This window comes from Aquarana catesbeiana, linkage group LG07 (genome assembly GCF_042186555.1).
Source record: "Aquarana catesbeiana isolate 2022-GZ linkage group LG07, ASM4218655v1, whole genome shotgun sequence".
Lineage (NCBI taxonomy): Eukaryota > Metazoa > Chordata > Amphibia > Anura > Ranidae > Aquarana > Aquarana catesbeiana.
The window spans coordinates 81,228,522-81,240,682 of NC_133330.1; the positions used below are offsets into that span (position 1 = coordinate 81,228,522).

The following is a 12,161-nucleotide window of genomic DNA, read 5'->3' on the forward strand; positions in this document are numbered from 1 at the left end:
ACATCTTTTGAAGTTACATCCATATTTTTAAAGCTTTTTGAGATTTTAGTGAAGTTTTCAACATAAACCCATGCAAGGGGGTGATATTTTACATGTCTTAAATGTACAGTTTTTCACAGTTCGGTGAGTTGTGGTCATGGGTTGACCTTGTACGTTTTTAGGCAAGATCACATTGAAAGATGGAATGTGAGTAGATTTCTTAGGGAACAGACTTATATCAGAGGGTAGGCTATACATTTGATAAGAACAAACAAGGTCATGTCAAACCAGACAGAAAAAAAGATGGTACTGGAAAAATGTCAGAGTTTCGGAATAAGACATGAAACACCCAAGAGAGGTGCTAAGGGTTAACTTGAAAGCCATCACAATGACGCCACTTTGATGTGTTCTGTTCAATCATAGGATAATGCACTGAGTCTATTTAAATTGATGCCCGCTGATTATTCTTCCGCTGTTGGGTCAAAAGCTTAGAGAATTTCAACAAAAGGAACAGCTGCTAACACATTTATCCTCGCGGTGGTGTGTGACTATCACTGGAGCTGTGTCCTAAGAAGAACTCTGCTTTATGATACATACATTTAAGCTGACTACATGATATCACCCAAATGCTTTTACCAAAAAACAACCCTGTCTGTGGAAAAACTAATTTGATGGGATCCCCAAGGTTTTGAAAGTTAGAGCAAACGTGGGAGTATTAGAAAAGTCAAATGAATCAGCTAAAACTGAATTCTAAGCAGATATAAAAGCCACAAATTAATGAAGCTCTGTATTTGGGTTTTTAGCACTTTTTTCCCCTCCCACTGAATAAAGACTGCCTCATAGAAGGGAATCCACTGCACACAGACGGGCAGCTGAAGGAGGATGTCTTAACCAACGGTAAACATTGTGGCGGTTCCAATGGAGGACCCAAAGTCAGGAGGGAGAGGGTAGGTCAGATCAGCACAATGGAAGGAGGGGGAAGGTAAGGAAACTTTTGGAAAATGCTTTTTGAAAGATTCCCTAATTAAAAGAAAAAAAAAAGAAACAGGAGCTGGTGTAGGCAGTTGTTCCTCTGAGCATGTCTTGGGGTTTGATTTCCTAAAGGCTGTTTGCAAGGAAAGTTGCACTTTGCAAAGTAATTTTCCCCAAGCTTAGTCATTCAAAGAATATCCAGTCTCTTGCAAAGAAAATAAAATACAGCAAAGTGATTGGATGATGGAAATCAGAACTTCACCTCATTTACTAAGCTCTGGAGCAAATTACCACACAAAAGTACAACTTCACTTGCAAAGTAAACAGTCTACTTACTAAAGGCAAATAGACGGTGTACTTTGCAAAGTTTAGTTGCACTCTGCAAGTGCAATTGCTCCAGAGCTTAGAAAATGAGGGAGCGCTCTGCTGACTTCTATCATCCAATCATGTTCAAGAAAAAATGCTGTTTTTTTTGTTTTTTTCCCTTGCATGTGATTGGCTATTCTTTGCAAAGTGGAGCATTACCTCATTTACTAAGATCTGAAGCAACTGCACTTGTATAATGCGACTGTACTTTGCAAAGTGCACAGTCTATTTGCCTTTAGTAAATCAACTCCAATGTGTCATGTGATTGGGTATTCTTTGCAAAGTTTAGCTTTACCTCTTTTACTAAGTCCTGGAGCAACTGCACTTACAGAGTGCAACTGCACTTTGCAAAGTGCACAGTCTATTTGCCTTTAGTAAATCAACCCCAATCTGTCAGTGGTGCAGCAAAAGTTGATTTGGCCATGGAAATGTAGACACTTGCTCTTAGGTACCAACAAATTAGGGGAATCCATTGTATATCTGCAGTCATAGGTGTGCTCAGCCTATTGCATTAGGGTGTGCACCCCAAAGCTCAAGCTCAAACACTTTTGCGTGTGTGTGCATGTGTATTTATACTGATGGTGTCAGCAGAGCAATGGATGGTGTCATTAGGGCAGTGGACATTGTCAGTAGGGTAGTGGACGGTGTCAGTAGTTTTTATTTTTATTATTTTATTTTGTATTATTTTTTACAATTTTACTTTGTTTTATTGCTTTTGTACAATTTTTCTTAGGAGCCTTGTTAGGGTGGAATATCAGGGGTGTAAACGGGAAATCTGCACTACACAGGGTGATTAGGGTGTGCCCAGGCACACCTGGCACACCCGGTGTGCACGCCTATGTCTGCAGTATAATTTCATTGGGGTTAATTTACTAAAGGCAAAGAGACTGCACTTTGCAAAGTGCAGTTGCACTCTGCAAGTGCAGTTGCTCCAAAGCTTAGTAAATGAGGTAAAGCTGAACTTTACAAAGAATACCCAATCACATGCAAGGAAAAAAAAAAACATTTTTGCTTGCACATGATTGGATGATGGAAGTCCGCAGAGCTTATGCTCATTTACTAAGATCTAGAGCAACTGCTCTTGCAGTGTGCAAGTTTATTTGCCTTTAGTAAATAAACCCCACTGTATGCATGTGTTTTGGCACATCACATTTTTGGCATGTTCGTATTCCTGCCTCTAGTATCACTATAATAGCATGTATTGCTGTGATTATATAGTATTTATTGCTGTCATGTTGAAAATTTCACTTGAGGTTTAGAACTAGTGTAAAGTAAGTTTAGGTTTAAGGGTTAAGTTAAAGGTCAGTTGGGGTTATTTACTAAAACTACATGGTGCAAAATCTGGTGCAACTGTGCATAGAAACCAATCAGCTTCCAGGTTTTATTGCCAAAGTCCAACTCAACAAGCTGAAGTATAAAGCTAATTGGTTACTATACATAGCTGCACCAGATTCTAAGTGCTCCAGTTTTAATAAATCTCCCCCAGTGTGTGACTAATTTGTTTTCTGATCTGATGAAAAAACACATGTGGTAACCGTTATTGGTGACAAAAATTTGTATTCATGCGTTGTAACGAAATACAAATACACTAATCTTCGGAAAGCAAAAATTAACATATTGCAAAGGTGGGGGCAAACGCAGATGCAGCATTTGCTTCTCACCCACTTATTTCCTAAAATAACTCCTTATTGGGTTAGTATAAGAGTGATGACAAGCAATTAGCCAAATGAAGAAATGCCCATTCACATATTTTACTAAAATATCAGAAAATCTCTATGACCAATGACAGTGGTTTACTTTTCTATGAAAAAAATTTTCACCCATTCATGTGCTCCATATCTTCTCCAGAAGGTACAGGAAGAAAGATTCTGGTGGGTTCTGACTGTGTTCAGTGATCAGAGACCATTGTCCTCAGTGGGAGATCTGTTCGTATATGGCTATCCTGAAGCTGGATACACACTATACAATTTTCTGTAGATTTTTTTCCTTAAGATTTACCGAAACCATCTAATATGAGGTCAAACCTTCATAGTTTCAATTTGTATGCAATCAGGCAGGCCCTTGCACTACATGGTTTTGGTAAATCTAAAGGAAATCAGACAACAAAAGTTGTATAGTGTGTATGGGGTCTTAGCCAATACCATAAGGAAAGATGTGTGGTCCCAGTGCAAACTTTGGACCCAAGTCTCTACTGCACTCAACTATTTACTCATTCTAAGCCAACACATCTAGTTTCCTTTGTCACACCAAATGGCTCAGCTGTTTGTAAACAAAAATGCATGCCTAATTAAACCCACATACAACCTTTTTTTTATGAAGACTTATGCCGCGTACACACGGTCGGACTTTCCGGCATACTTGGTCCGGCGGACCAGAGTGTGCCGGACAATCCGCCCGTGTGTGGGCGGCGGCGGACTTTTCCGGCGGACTTCTTCCCAAAAGCCCGCCGGACCTAGATTTGAAACAAGTTTTAAATCTTTCCGTAGGACTCAGTTTCGGGCGGAAAGTCCGCTCGTGTGTGTGCTGGTCCGACGGAAAGCCCGCTCGTGTGTAGGCTGGTCCGACGGACCAGATACGACGCGAGGGCAGGGCATCTCGCGCTCTCTGCAATAGGAAAAACAAATTTTCCTATTGCGGTGAGCGCGGTGCATCCCAGGCCCTTAGGTCTGGTATGGATTATAAAGGGAACCCCCTACGCCGAAAAAACGGCGTGGGGTCCCCCCTAAAATCCATACCAGACCCCGATCCGAGCACGCAGCCTGGCCGGTCAGGAAAGGGGGTGGGGACGAGCGAGCGCCCCCCCCCCCTCCTGAACCGTACCAGGCCGCATGCCCTCAACATGGGGGGTGGGTGCTTTGGGGGAGGGGGGCGCCCTGCGGGGCCCCCCCACCCCAAAGCACCTTGTCCCCATGTTGATGAGGACAAGGGCCTCTTCCCGACAACCCTGGCTGTTGGTTGTCGGGGTCTGCGGGCGGGGGCTTATCGGAATCTGGGAGCCCCCTTTAATAAGGGGGCCCCCAGATCCCGGCCCCCCACCCTATGTGAATGAGTATGGGGTACATGGTACCCCTACCCATTCACCTAGGGAAAAAGTGTAAGTAATAAAACACACTACACAGGTTTTTAAAATATTTTATTAAACAGCTCCGGGGGGGGGGGATCTTCCTCCGGCTTCGGGGGTCTTCTTCCGGCTTCGGGGGTCCCTCCGCTTCATCTTCTCCCGGCGTCCGGTTGGTTCTTCTCCGCTCTCTTCTCCCGGTGTTCCTGTTCTTCGGCCGGCTCCTCTGCTGTCTTCAAGTAGCTCTCTTGCCAGCAGAGGTCCGGGCTTCTGGGCTTCTGGGCTTCTCTTCCCCAGATGTTGACACGACGCTCTCTCCTGCTGGACTGCTCTCCGAGGGCTGCGTTGTGACTTATATAGGTGGAGACCCCGCCCCCTTTTGATGTCACAGTCCCTGGGCATGCTGGGACTGTGACGTTTTAGGGGGCGTGGTCACTGGGTGATGTTGACCATGCCCCCTAAAACGTCACAGTCCCAGCATGCCCAGGGACTGTGACATCAAAAGGGGGCGGGGTCTCCGCCTATATAAGTCACAACGCAGCCCTCGGAGAGCAGTCCAGCAGGAGAGAGCGTCGTGTCAACATCTGGGGAAGAGAAGCCCAGAAGCCCAGAAGCCCAGAAGCCCGGACCTCTGCTGGCAAGAGAGCTACTTGAAGACAGCAGAGGAGCCGGCCGAAGAACAGGAACACCGGGAGAAGAGAGCGGAGAAGAACCAACCGGACGCCGGGAGAAGATGAAGCGGAGGGACCCCCGAAGCCGGAAGAAGACCCCCGAAGCCGGAGGAAGATCCCCCCCCCCCGAGCTGTTTAATAAAATATTTTAAAAACCTGTGTAGTGTGTTTTATTACTTACACTTTTTCCCTAGGTGAATGGGTAGGGGTACCATGTACCCCATACTCATTCACATAGGGTGGGGGGCCGGGATCTGGGGGCCCCCTTATTAAAGGGGGCTCCCAGATTCCGATAAGCCCCCGCCCGCAGACCCCGACAACCAACGGCCAGGGTTGTCGGGAAGAGGCCCTTGTCCTCATCAACATGGGGACAAGGTGCTTTGGGGTGGGGGGGCCCCGCAGGGCGCCCCCCTCCCCCAAAGCACCCACCCCCCATGTTGAGGGCATGCGGCCTGGTACGGTTCAGGAGGGGGGGGCGCTCGCTCGTCCCCACCCCCTTTCCTGACCGGCCAGGCTGCGTGCTCGGATCGGGGTCTGGTATGGATTTTAGGGGGGACCCCACGCCGTTTTTTCGGCGTAGGGGGTTCCCTTTATAATCCATACCAGACCTAAGGGCCTGGTATGCCCCGCGACGGGGCTCGCAAGGTGTCAATCTCGCCGATAAAAGCGGCAAAATTGACATCCTTTTCTAGTCCCGTCGCACCTGAGTCACGTTCAAAATGAACGGACTTGTCCGTGTGTGGGCAAGTCCGTTCATTCTGAAAGTCCGCCGGAACTCCGGCGAAAGTCCGTCGGAAAGACGGGCGGACTTAGCCCGCCGGAAAGTCCGGGTGTGTGTGGGCAAGTCCGTCCATTTAAAGTCCGGCGCACCTGGCGGACAAAGTCCGTCGGAAAGTGTGCCGGACCAAGTAGGATAGAAAGTCCGACCGTGTGTACGCGGCATAAGAATTCTTCCTAAAACTTGCAGAAGCCAGTCAGAATAAATCTTTTACTAATCTCATTTTAAGCCTGGTTCACACATATGCGATTTTTAGTACGTTTTCAGTTTTGCAGAAACACACTACAGTCCATTTAACATGGTTTCCTATGGATGTAGTTCACATCTCTGCCTTTTAAGGAAAGGGCCAGGGACTTTTTCTCTGGTTTTCGATTCTATAGACTTCAATGGATAAAACATGTGTATTGAAAAATGCAAAATGCACCCAGAATATGCAAACTGCAACCTGCATAGGTGTGAACCAAGCCTAAGAAGAATAAACTCTGATTGGCTGTTTGTGTTACTGCATTCAAGAAGAGACCATAAATTACTTTTAAACAATTTTTAAAAATGAATCTAAAAAAAAATTGACTAAATTAGATTTAAAAAAAAACAAAAAACATGTGTAACCACTTGAGCTCCGGAAAGTTTTACCCCTTCCTGACCAGGCCATTTTTTGCAATGCAGCACTGCGTTAATTTAACTGACAATTGCGTGGTCGTACCCAAATAACATTTTTGCCCTTTTTTCCCCACAAATAGAGCTTTCTTTTGGTGGTATTTGATTACCTCTGCGGTTTTTATTTTTTGTACTGTAAACAAAAAAAGGCCAACAATTTTGAAAAATAAACAATATTTTTTACATTCTGCTATAAAACATACCCCCCCCCCCCCAAAAAAAAAAACTGTAAAAAAATCAAATTTCTTCATCAATTTAGGCCAATATGTATTCTGCTACATATTTTTAGTAAAAAAAATCCAAACAAGCATATGACAATAGAAGATGATCTGAGTGGCTCTAGAATATCATGCACCTCATCCCGTTTAATGGAAATCATAAAAGAGGAAGATTGGGATTATTGCAGTGCGTGGAATAATTGATACATATAAATGTAAAGTTTATATAAAATAGTTTCTTTGTACAAAAAGGAGAGAAAACAGAGAATGCAATTAAAACTGTTTGTAGATCATATACATAACACATGTACTGGGTGACTGGTGTCCCAATAAAAGAAGGGGGTCACAGATAGATGTTAAGTCCCAACATGTTTCGCCAATGATGGCTTCCTCAGGAGATAATTTGGGACCACCACAAATTGCCCAGCTCTAACACAAAATACAAAGCAAAATATCAGTTGATTATAGAAATAATATCCACACACAAGTTTAAAAGAAACAACATTTGTCGTAACATTCAAGTGAATACAAAGCACATACCTCGACCAATCCCAAACCAGGAGATACACAAATTGGGGGAACCCCCTCAAGGAAAAGAGGGATAGTGCAGGGGAGACTGTGCACAGCTGCAGGAGGTAGATAAGGACCCAACTAAAATATATAAAAACAGACCAGAAAATTTAATATATATATCTATATATCTATATATATATATAGATATATAGATATATATATATTCTGGACAAAAAACAAAAGTCCAGTTATACAGGCCAATGGCAAGACTCACTATGCTCAAAACCATAAAACAAGTGGGTTCAGGGGCGCCAGTGTGCTGGAAACGAGACCAAAAATTGTCCCAAAACTTAAGCACAGGACTTTTATAGTGGATATAAATGTCCTGTGCTTAAGTTTTGGGACAGTTTTTGGTCTCGTTTCCATACTGTATCAGCACACTGGCGCCCCTGAACCCACTTGTTTTGTGGTTTTGAGCATAGTGAGTATTTCTTGGGTCTTACCATTGGCCTGTATAACTGGACTTTTGTTTTTTGTCCAGAATATATATATATATATATATATATATATATATATATATATATATATATATATATATATATATATATATATATATTATCTCACAAAAGTGAGTACACCCCTCACATTTTTGTAAATATTTTATTATATCGTTTCATGTGACAACACTGAAGAAATTACACTTTGCTACAATGTAAAGTAGTGAGTGTACAGCTTGTATAACAGTGTCAATTTGCTGTCCCCTCAAAATAACTCAACACACAGCCATTAATGTCCAAACCGCTGGCAACAAAAGTGAGTACACCGCTAAGTGAAAATGTCCAAATTGGGCCCAAAGTGTCAATATTTTGTGTGTCCACCATTATTTTTTTAGCACTGCCTTAACCCTCTTGGGCATGGAGTTCACCAGAGCTTCACAGGTTTCCACTGGAGTCATCTTGCACTCCTCTATGACGACAGCACAGAGCTGGTGGATGTTTAGAGACCTTGTGCTCCTCCACCTTCCATTTAAAGATGCAACACAGATGCTCAATAGGGTTTAGCTCTAGAGACATGCTTGCCAAGTCCATCACCTTTACCCTCATCTTCTTTAACAAGGCAGTGGTCATCTTGGAGGTGTGTTTGGGGTCATTATAATGTTGGAATACTGCCCTGCAGCCCAGTCTCCAAAGGGAGGAAATCATACTCTGCTTTAGTATGTCACAGTAAATGTTGGCATTCATGGTTCCCTCAATGAACTGTAGCTCCCCAGTACCAGCAGCCCTCCTGCAGCCCCAGACCATGACACCCCCACCACCATGCTTGACTGTAGACAAGACACACTTGTCTTTCTACTTCTCAACTGGTTGCCGCCACACACGCTTGACACCATCTGAACCAAATATGTTTATCTTGGTCTCATCAGACCACAGGACATGGTTCCAGTAATCCATGTCCTTAGTCTGCTTTTCTTCAGTAAACTGTTTGCAGGCTTTCTTGTGCATCATCTTTAGAAGAGGCTTCCTTCTGGGACGACAGCCATGCAGACCAATTTAATGCAGTATGCGGCGTATGGTCTGAGGCTGACCCCCCACCCCGTCAACCTCTGCAGCAATGCTGGCAGCACTCATACGCCTATTTCCCAAAGACAACCTCTGCAAATGACTCTGAGCATGTGCACTCAACTTCTTTGGTCGACCATGGTGAGGTCTGTTCTGAGTGGAACCTGTCCTGTTAAACCGCTGTATGGTCTTGGCCACCAAGCTGCAGCTCAGTTTCAGGGTCTTTGCAATCTTCTTATAGCCTAGGCCATCATTATGTAGAGCAACAAATCTTTTTTTCAGATCCTCAGAGAGTTCTTTGCCATGAGGGGCCATTCTGAACTTCCAGTGACCAGTATGAGAGAGTGAGAGCGATAACACAAAATTTAACACACCAGCTCCCCATTCACACCTAAGATCTTGTAACACTAATGAGTCACATGACACTGGGGAGGGAAAATGGCTAATTGGACCCAATTTGGACATTTTCACTTAGGGGTGCACTCGCTTTTATTGCCAGCGGTTTAGACATTAATAGCTGTGTGTTCAGTTATTTTGAGGAGACAGCAAATTTACACTGTTATACAATCTGTACACTCACTACTTTACATTGTAGCAAAGTGTGATTTCTTCAGTGTTGTCACATGAAAAGATATAATAAAATGATTACAAAAATGTGAGGGGTGTACTCACTTTTGTGAGATACTGTATATATATTAATTACATTTTCTGGTCTGTTTTTACATATTTTAGTTGGGTCCTTATCTACCTCCTGCGGCCGTGCACTGTCTCCCTTGCACTATCCCTGGCTGGGGTGCTTTTGATATCTAAACCCCCTCTCTCCTCTTTTCCTTGAGGGGGTTCCCCCAATTTGTCTATTTCCTGGTTTGGAATTGGTCGAGGTATGTGCTATGTATTCCCTTGAATGTCACGACAAATGTCGTTTCTTTTACACTTGTGTATGAATATTATTTCAATAATCAACTGATATTTTGCTTTGTATTTTGTGTTAGAGCTGGGCTATTTGTGGTGGTCCCAAATTATCCCCTGAGGAAGCCATCATTGGTGAAACATGTTGGGACTTAACATCTGTCTGTGACCACCTTCTTTTATTGGGACACCAGCGACCCAGTACATGTATTATGTATATGCTCTACAAACGGTTTTAATTGCATTCTCTGTTTTTCTCTCCTTTTTGTACCACTAATTAAACTATTTTATTTAAACTTTACATTTATATGTATCAATTATTCCAAGCACGGCAATAATCCCAATCCTCCTCTTTTATGATGCCAAACAAGCATATATTGATTGGTTTGCGCAAAAGTTATAGCGTCTACAAACTATGGGACATTTTTATTTCTTTTTTTATTATCTATTTATTTCTTTTTTTACTAGTAATGGCATCGATAAGCAACTTATAGTGGGACTGCGATATTGCGGGGAACAAATCGGACACCTAACTGACACTTTTGACACTTTTTGGGGACCACTAATACAGTGATCAGTTAAAAAAAAATATTCCACTGTCACTGTACATTGGTAGGGTAAGGCTTAACACCAGGGGCGATCAAAGGGTTAAATGTATGCCTAGGTTGTGCTTACTCACCGTGGGGGAGGTGCTTTGACTAGGGGAAGGCAAAGATCTGTGTTCCTGCTTTGCAGAGCTTTCCCTGTTGACAGAATTTCAATGGGGGTTAGTTATGAAAGGCAAATCCACTTTGCACTGCAAGTGCACTTGAAAGTGCACTTGGAAGTGCAGTTGCTCTAAATCTAAGGGGTAGATCTGAAATGAGTGCAAGCTCTGCTGATTTTATCATCCAATCATGTGCAAGCTAAAATGCTGTTTTTTATTTTCCTTGCATTTCCCCCTCGGATCTACAGCAACTTTACTTTCAAGTGCACTTGCAGTGCAAAGTGGATTTTCCTTTAGTAACTAACCCCTAATGTGCCTTGTTTACATAGACAGACTGCCGTTCTGCTTGTATCCTGAATGATCGGTGTGCCCCGGCGGACATCGAGTCTGCCAGACCCGCTGATTGGCTTTTGCTGTGTCCAATCACACATTGCGAACACATTTCAGACCCGGAAGTGTCTAGTACGTGATCTGGCACAGAGCGGCTGCCCTACCACTGTAAATGTGTGTGGGGTGGTCACTAAGTGGTTAATTTAAAGTCTGTGGAGCAGTGGCAGATTATCATATGGGTGATTGTGGTAGCAACTGTTTTAATCTGCCACTGTCATGGAGCACTGTGGTCATCATGCACACAAGTGGCTGGATGCGGAGATCCATTGGCATTTTGATGGTGGCTGGTAACAATCTAAAGCTTTTTAACCCCACATATGGTAATCCAATTGGGGGCTACCCAGCAGCTACCGTGTATTTTGATGTTTATGAAAATGTTGTGCCTATGCATTTTTAAAATGTGGGCTGTTTTCCTTAGTTTTTTATGTATTTTACTGTTACTGCTCTATGGGAATCTACAATCACCGGCCACCTTAAATAGATTTTAAGGGGAACTCCGCGCCAAAATTTTTTAAAAAATGGCGGGGGTCTCCCGCCAAAATCCATACCAGACCCTTCCTTATAAGAACATGCAGCCTGGCAGGCTAGAAAGGGAGGGGACGAGCGAGCGCCCCCCTCCTGAACCATACCAGGCCGCTTGCCCTCAACATGGGGAGGCTGCTTTGGGGTGCTCCCTGCAAGCTGTCACAGCCGGGTGCGCACACTTGCAATGCCAGCGCCGTGGAGAAGCGGGGGATAGGAGCGAGGCTTCCGGAGGCTGCATCGCTGGACTGTGGGACAGGTTAATGTCTGTTTATTAAAAGTCAGCAGATACACTTTTTGTAGCTGCTGACTTTTAATAAACTTGCAAATGAGTGGAACTCTGCTTTGATTTCTTATACAATGCTTAATTATTATGAGTATTATTGGTACTACATTGTCTCTTATATTTTTCTATTATTGTAGCAATGCCCCCTCGGGGACTGCTTGGATTTACCTGCTCATCTGCATTGTCATGACCCTGTGAACATTCCAACCCACCTGACACTCTGGGTTCAGACATCATTGCAACACCTTTAAGTAGTAAGACAACACTCAATGGTGGTTATTTACTAAAGGCAAATCCACTTTGCACTACAAGTGCAAACTACAAGTGCAAAGTGCACTTGGAAGTGCAGTCACTGTAGATCTGAGGGGGACATGCAAGAAAAATAAAAAACAGCATTTTAGCTTGCACATGATTGGATGATAAAATCAGCAGAGCTTCCCCTCATTTCAGATCTACCCCTCAGATTTACAGCGACTGCACTTCCAAGTGTACTTTCAGTGCAATTTCAAGTACACTTTGCACTTGTAATTTGCACTTGTAGGGCAAAGTGGATTTGCCTTTCGTAAATAACCCCCTT

At 43.6% G+C, this 12,161-nt stretch overlaps 1 long non-coding RNA gene across 1 annotated transcript in view; it reads left to right on the plus strand.

Annotated features, from left to right (window-relative positions):
* Positions 1–494: 494 nt before the first annotated feature.
* The window catches only part of LOC141102433 (uncharacterized), a 268,107-nt gene continuing 256,440 nt past the window's right edge, over positions 495–12,161 (plus strand). The window contains exon 1 of the long non-coding RNA XR_012235105.1: positions 495–961. This is a non-coding gene — a long non-coding RNA (uncharacterized lncRNA). The remainder of the gene's footprint in view (positions 962–12,161) is intronic.